A 7,532-nucleotide genomic window follows, 5' to 3' on the forward strand; every position below is an offset into this window, starting at 1 on the left:
TGAAAAAAATACACTTGATCCTAACTGATGATGTTCATCTTCCCCACCTGGCTGAGATTGTGTCTCCCTCTTTCTCCCTGTGAAGTTATTTTCTACGTTCATTTCAACACTGCAGTCTTTGGAAGGAGTCGCTACGTGCAGACCACACTTACAGGGTGTTCTGCTATAAACAGATGTGTGCAGATTTTGTGCAAACATATGTTTTAAAATGGATAAGTACCCAGGAGAGCGATCAGCAGGTTTTAAGGTGAGTCTGTGTTTATCTTTATAAGAAATTGCCAAATATCTTCCATATGCTATTTTACTTTTCTTCCAGCAGTAAATGGGGAGGGGGGGGTCCCTGCTGCTCCACATCTTGGTCCGCACCTGGTGCACAGTATCCCACCTTATCTGAGGTTTCACTTTCCAAGGTTTCAGTTTCCCAGAATCAACCTTCATACACACAAGAGACTTCAATGGGTTCAGAGTAGAGAGGGCTTGGTTGACAGGAGGATGATGTGACTAATTCATTTGTGTATATTCTTAAAACATTTTTGCAAAGTAATTTAGAGAGAGAACACATTCACATAACTTTTATTACAATATATTATTGTGATTGTCCTATTTTATTTATATTATTGTTATTACACTTTTACTGTGCCTAATTTATAAAGGAAACTAGCATATATACTATGGAAAATCTTAGTGCATATAGGGCTCCACGCAAATGGTGGTTCAGGCATCCACTGGATATAAAGCATACTTGGATAAATGGGAACTACTGTACTATTTTGGGGATTTAGACCATCTAATGGGTGTGTATAATGTGCCCTTGTTGCTTTTATTTGCGTTTGCATTTACAAACATCTTTCAACATGTGATGCTGAGTATCTATTCATATGAGCACTTGCCATCAATATAACTTCCTTGGTAACTATTCAGTGTTTTACTCAATTTTTTTTTAAATAATAAATTTTATTTTTATATTCCCCCATACAATTGCAAACGCCCCATTCTGACCCCAATCCCTCCCCTCCCGCCCCCCCACCCCCCAAAAAGTGTCTCTGGTTCATAGTTTTTGTTGATTTTGATTTTCACTTTCTTATATTCATTTTCCTGGTCCCTTATTTAAGTTTTCTAGATTCCTGCTATGAGTGAGACCATCCGGTAGTTTTACTCAATTTTTTAAAAGTTATTTGTTTTTTGTTGTTTGTTGAGTTTTATGGGTTTCATGAACATTCTAAAATTTGTGTTTTATCAGAGATTTGTTTTGCAAATATTTTCTCCCAGTCTTGTGGCCTGGGGTCTTTTACAGACCTAACAGTAACATTAATGTATAGATAGACTTTTCTGGGAAGAGAAATGAGAAGTTGCTGACTGCACTGGGTTCAGAGGAGAGAGGGCTTGGTTGACTGGAGGATGATGTGACTAATTCATTTGTGTATATTCTTAAATATCTTTTGAATCTTGTGTGTACCTGAATAATGAATATTAGTTACTATCAAAATTATTTATTATAAAAATATAAATGAACACAAGGACTTTTATAATTGGAATAGGTCATTATCACAAGACAACAAAAATAATAAATGTGTTAATACCTAATTACAGAGCAGCAAAACAAATGAGGCATAAAATGGAAGAAATGAAAGAGAAATAGAAAAATTAACAATTATATTTAAAAATAAACACTCCTATCTCACAAATAGAGCTAATAAACAAAAAACAAGTAAGAATAAAGACTTAAACCATATCATGAGCCAACTTGGCTTGTATTAAATATAACATTCAACAGAAATAATAGGCAATTTTTCAAGGACACATGGAACATTCACAAAATATAGTCCCTATTCTTGTCCTTCAACGATTATCAATAAATATAAGAGGATTGAAATTATAGGCTATATTCTCTGACCACAATGACATTATATTGCAACTCCATAGCTGGATATACGTGGAAAACCCCCAAATATTTAGAAAATGACTGATATAACTTCAACCACGTATTAATAGTTTTCAAAAGCTAAGAAAATATAATCAAAACTTGTGGGCTGCAGCAAGCACAGTGTCTAAGTCAAATTTATAATATAAAATGGATGAAAAGAAAATATGATGACAACTTAAGCAAATAAATTTAATAACTGATAAGAAGTAGATCAATTTCCTTAAGACACAGATCCCAAAGTGAAAGAAGAAATAGAAATCCTGGGTGAATTAAATATATTAAATTCATAATTTAAAAATATTCCACAAAGAAAACTCCAGGCTCACATGGCTTCACTGGCAAATCTATTGAGCACGTCAGTAAGTATTCCCACCAGCCCTGCCAAACTTTTGGAGAAAATAGAGGTGGAAGAAACACTTTCTTCTGATTCATGAGGCTAGTGGTGCTACACTGATACCAAACCAAAGTCCTCAAAAGGTGACTTCAGACCATTGTCTCTCAGGAATACGTAAGGAAATGTCAGAAAATAAAATCCAACACATTATTAGCAAGTAAGTTTTATCTCAGAACCTAAGTTTGGATGAATATATAGAAATCAATCTACTGTATCATTTTTATAAAATCGAGAATACCCACAGGGTCATCTCCATATAGAAAAAGCATTTTAAAAATTCAACACTTATGCCTGTCAGGACCACATGGGCCTTACTTGCCCCCAGTTCTGGGTTCCTTGATTATCCTTGTCACCCCAGCATAAAGTGAGGGGGAGGTCTGTCTCTGGGAAAGGGGAATCCCCTTAAACACGTCCCCTCCCCTTCATTCTTCCCCTGTCCACCAAATAGTTGAATGACACCACACCTGCAGTCCAGAAGAATGCCTAAAAGTTGAGTAGAGTTTGCCAAACATTTCTAGAGACAACGCCTGTGTGATCACCGCCCAGGTGAAAACAGAGACTCTCCCAGCCCCAGCAGAGCCCCTGGACCCTCCCCTTACAGACCAGCCCTCCCACTCAGGTGCCCACTAAGCTGACCCTTCCCTACAACCACCTTCTCTGCCTTCTCCCCCTCCACTCTTTCAACCTGCATCCCCCAAAGCCCCTATTTCCTCCCTCTCCTCACTCCTCCAGGAGCCCCCCCTCTTCCTAGCCCATGATCCTGAGGGTCACTCCCCTGACCCTCTTCCAGCCCATCCTAGGGTTGAGGGGTTAGTGTTGATTCCCTGGAGAAGGAGCCTCCTCCCTGGAGTCAGCTGCTGGAACAAGTGACAGGGACTCTGGGTCAAGGTGTCATCCCAGGAGACTGAGGGCACCTGGTATGTTTGTGGGGCCCACCCTGGTTCTGGGAGTCAGTCATAACCAGATCTTATCATAGATCTAGGTTCCTTGAAATCAAAGTTTATTCTTATTAAAACGGAAGAACCACTACGTCATATGTATTTTGGGAAACAATTCAGACACTAAAGCTGGCCTTGGTGGGGGCCGCTCCTCTAGTGCACAGTCCTGTCTCACTACTGGGAGCCCAGAAGAACCTGGGAAGGAAGAGGGTCAGAGCCTCTGCCCTCAGGCCTGCGGCCACACGGGGGCGCTGCGCTCCCCCAGCTTCTGCGCAGCCAGGGGAGAGGCTGTGACTAGGCTGCGCGGGCTGACCTGGAGCCTGAGGCTCAGTGCTGATTGGGTTGCCCTGGGCGCAGGCACCTGGGGTGGGCACTGGGCAGGCTTGGAAGAGAGAGCTCTGGAGGCTGCTGTGTGTTTGAGGTGACATCTTTTTTTCCTTAACCTTTCTCTCCAGCCCCTTGATGACAACATCTGGAAACTGCAAAATGGACAATTATTCTACCAATCCCTACTGCTTTCCTGGGGGCTATTTTTTCAAATCACATTTTTATTTTAGAATATTTAAAATATACAAAAAGTCGAAAATTTATTAGAATTCCTATATATTATCCCACACTCAGTTTCTCACTGCCAACATGTCGCTGTCATGTATCTGCACAGCTGGTGAACCAGCATGAACACACGGCAACTGAATTCACACGTCATTCAGATTTCACTCGTTTTTATTTTTTCTGCTCCAGGATCCAGAATTTCCTTCTTCTTGATGACCTGGACATTTTTAAAGAAGTGTTTCTCGGGTGTATTGTAGAATGTCTCACTTTGAGCTTGGTTGAGTGGGATGTGGCTTTAGGGAAGACCACACCTAGGAGCCATTCTCAGTCCCTCACACCAGGGCAGACGATCCACGTGCCTGTCACTCGCAGTGTTCACCTTCCCCACCCACTGAGGGCTGTTTCCCAGCCGCTCCCTGTGAAGTTCTTTGCTCCATCCACACTGTAGTCTTTGAAGGAGTCACTCTGCACAGTCCAGAGGGAAGGGTGATCTGCTGTAAACATTGTGTGCGGGTTTCTCTGCAAATATAGTTTCTCCAGTGAGTTGGGTCATATTTAGTGAGTGATCAGTACATTGCAGGGTAAGTCTCTGTAGGAAACTGTTGACTGTCTTTCCTAATGATGATGTTATTTGTATCCTATCTGGGGTGAGGGTTTCCGTTGCTCATGTCCTGATCTGCACTAGGTATTACAGGCACCAGTTTTTTACTTCCACCAACTCATAGGTATTTGATGGCATGTCATTGCTATCCTCATTTTCAGTTTTCCAGTGACGTAGGATGTTGAGAATCTTTGCAGAAGCTTATTTTCCACTGGCACATCTTCTTTGGTGAAGTGCCTGTTCAAAGTGGCTTATTTTTAATTGAGTTTTTGGTTTTTATTGTTGCGTTTTGAGGAGTCTGTGTAAATTTTAAAACAAATCCCATATCAGATACTTGAATTGCAAATACATCCCCCAAGTTTTGACCCAAACTCTCTTATGGATATAAAATAATACATTAAAGTCTAGTTAGAAGCATAGCTATATCTTCCTGGGAACAGTAAAGGACAATTACTACATGAATGTTTTCCAGGTAGAGGGGTGGCAAGGGACAATGTGACATTGATTTTTCATATTTCTGATCTTTTGAATTCTCTTGTGCACATGAGTATTCACAAAATTACATTGCATTGCAATTCCTACACTTGTTAAACGCTTTCAGATCACGCTCAGACAATATGTTGATACTTAGATTCTGATCCTCTACTCTGGGACCCATCATCTCTGAGCTGAAATATTTACCTTAAAATTTCCATTTCTCCTTTGATGCTGGGTGTGGTGTGATAACATTCATTGAGAAGGTATGTCCCTGTACCCCTAAAACATATACAGTGCTGTAAACCAATGTCACTTTGATACAAGTAATTTAATTAATAAACAAGAATTCCCATTTCTGGAATAGCTAGGCTAATTTATTATGAACAAATATTTCTACTGAAATTAACTAAAGATATACTGTAAATTACAAAGGCATCACCTTCAACCTGACAGAGCTGAAAAGCTGTTAATAAATTGCCTCACCTTATAATGAAGGGGGAGAAGCTGCATGGGCCCCACAGAGAGCAGCGTCCTGAGGAGGGAGGAAGGGCTGGGAGGCCCCACCCAGAGCAGACAAGGAGCCCAGCCCTTCAGCTCTTTGCTGAGCCTGAGGACCACCACCTGCCGTCCTTTTAAAATTTAGAAAGAGCTGCCTTATTCTGATTGTGATGTGTATGCATAATGTATAATTTATATGTATATGTTCACTATAATACAATATGTTACAATAGATAAATGATAAAGAAAACTAATCCACACACTTGTTGCATTTTATCCTGGACTACTGCACATCTTGCTGCTGCCTGAGTATTTCTCTGTCTCTCTTTCTCTCTCTCTCTCTCTCTTAAATGATGAGCACAGAGCCCGGTGGCTTCAGCCTTGCCACCTCCAGATGCCACTGCCCGGTCAGCTCACCCCCACCCCTCCTGAGAGGCCACTTCTCACTCTTATCCTGACTTGATATAAGACACCTCTGTTCAGTCCCTTCAACTCCTCCCCACTCCGCACTCAGAGGTGATGAGTTTATTTCCTTTATTCCTCAGAATCAGAAATGGGTCTCAGGTGAGCACTGCATCATCAGCCCCTGCCACCCCCACATCTCACCTGTACCCTCTGACTTCAAGCAGAGAAGAGGGAGAATCAGGTGGTGCCTGAGGCCGCCCTCAGCTTGGATGCACTTTGCCTGCTGGGGTCCCCATGAAGGGGCATGAGAAGGAAGACACTGAGGTTCCCCACGTCGTGGGCCTTAGCTCACAGGTGCCAGGTGGGCCCTGACTTGGTGTGGGGCTCTGTACTGTGCTCTGTTTTGGAATATCTTTCCCTGAGAAGTGGGGAGGCCTGGCTGCAGGCCAGTGTCTCTGGCTACAGGCCTGTGTGTGTGGCATGTTGAAGTTTTCTCAGTCCTTCTTCCCCTCACTTTTTCTGAAATTTCATTCTCATCTATCTTGGTGTGGTCTGTTGTAGCAAGAATTTGGTTAGGGCAGTGAAAATGTAAAGTTTTATCTGTAAATGCTGGACATTTTCTTGAAATATTTAAGTGCTATGCTGCATTTTTTTGGGAAAATTTTATTAATTTTTTGAAGCCATTGATTGATAGACAAATATCCTACAGCTCTTCCCTCTTGCTCCCCTCAGTCTCCCATCTGCACTCCTGCAGGAGTGTGGCTTTAATCTTTCAATTCATCTATTGAAGTAATCATATCTCTGACATTTTTAATTTCTAAGACCAATTTCTTGTTCTGTGATTGTATATAATTGCATATAATTCCATCTATGATTCATGTCTTACTTAATTTTACATCTCTTAGCTATTACTGACAATAGTGGTAGAGGGTCTGGTAGGTCCTCTGTTCAACTGCTTTCATGAGATCATGAACTCTGACCTCAGAGCACTAGCTCAGTTGTGCTTTACATTTTCCTTTGTCATTTCTGCTAACTGTCCCCTCTTACAGTGACGGTGTCACATCACCAGGGTCTGGCTTTGCTCATCACGTCTGCAGTGTCTAGAGGAACCCCTAATGTACTGGGGAGGGATCGAAAAGATACCCCAGATAATAGGCCGGTTAGTCTCATGGTCCTTCCATGTCCCCCTGAGCTGTGTCCTCATGGCCTCCTGTCATAGAACATTCTGAACTGTGAAGCCGTTCACAGCAGGGGGTGTGGAATCACCCTGAGTGCTTGGTGCACAGGGAACCAAAGGAGGATGAGCCAATAAACTCAGGAGACCCCCGGGTAGAACCCCAGCTCCGCCTCCTCCTCCATCTCTCTGAGCCTCCTTTTCCCATTTGCATAAAGGGGCACATTTGGGTTTCTCATGGGTTTGCTTTGAGGAGTAAGTGTGACCCATGTGTAAAGTGCGTGGCCTTATTCCCTGAAATGCTGTGTTCCGCTGTCAGTTACCAACACTGCAATGAGTATGGCATTTCAATAAGCTCCATTCTTTGCTTTATACATTTCGATTTAAGAAACACCCTTGAACATATATTTTTGGAATAAAATTATCTTATTGTATCCAGAAGAGTAGACTTTGGGACACCTGTCGCCACCAGCACTGATCAGGCCTTCACCACTGCCAGGAGATTATGATGTGCAGCCCCCGGAGCTCCTTATCACCCTCCTGCACACCTGGCCTCAGGCTAGTCTCCC

At 42.2% G+C, this 7,532-nt stretch overlaps 1 long non-coding RNA gene across 1 annotated transcript; it reads right to left on the reverse strand.

Moving 5' to 3' along the window:
- Positions 1–3,863: 3,863 nt before the first annotated feature.
- LOC129146426 (uncharacterized) lies at positions 3,864–7,532 on the reverse strand. The gene is made up of 3 exons (XR_008553161.1): positions 7,512–7,532; positions 5,091–5,165; positions 3,864–4,707 (listed from the first exon to the last, which is right to left on the reverse strand). It is a non-coding gene; the product is annotated as an uncharacterized LOC129146426 (long non-coding RNA).

Source organism: Talpa occidentalis, unplaced genomic scaffold (assembly GCF_014898055.3).
Source record: "Talpa occidentalis isolate TD23 unplaced genomic scaffold, MPIMG_talOcc4v2.1 talOcc4.2, whole genome shotgun sequence".
In the NCBI taxonomy this organism is placed as follows: Eukaryota; Metazoa; Chordata; class Mammalia; order Eulipotyphla; family Talpidae; genus Talpa; species Talpa occidentalis.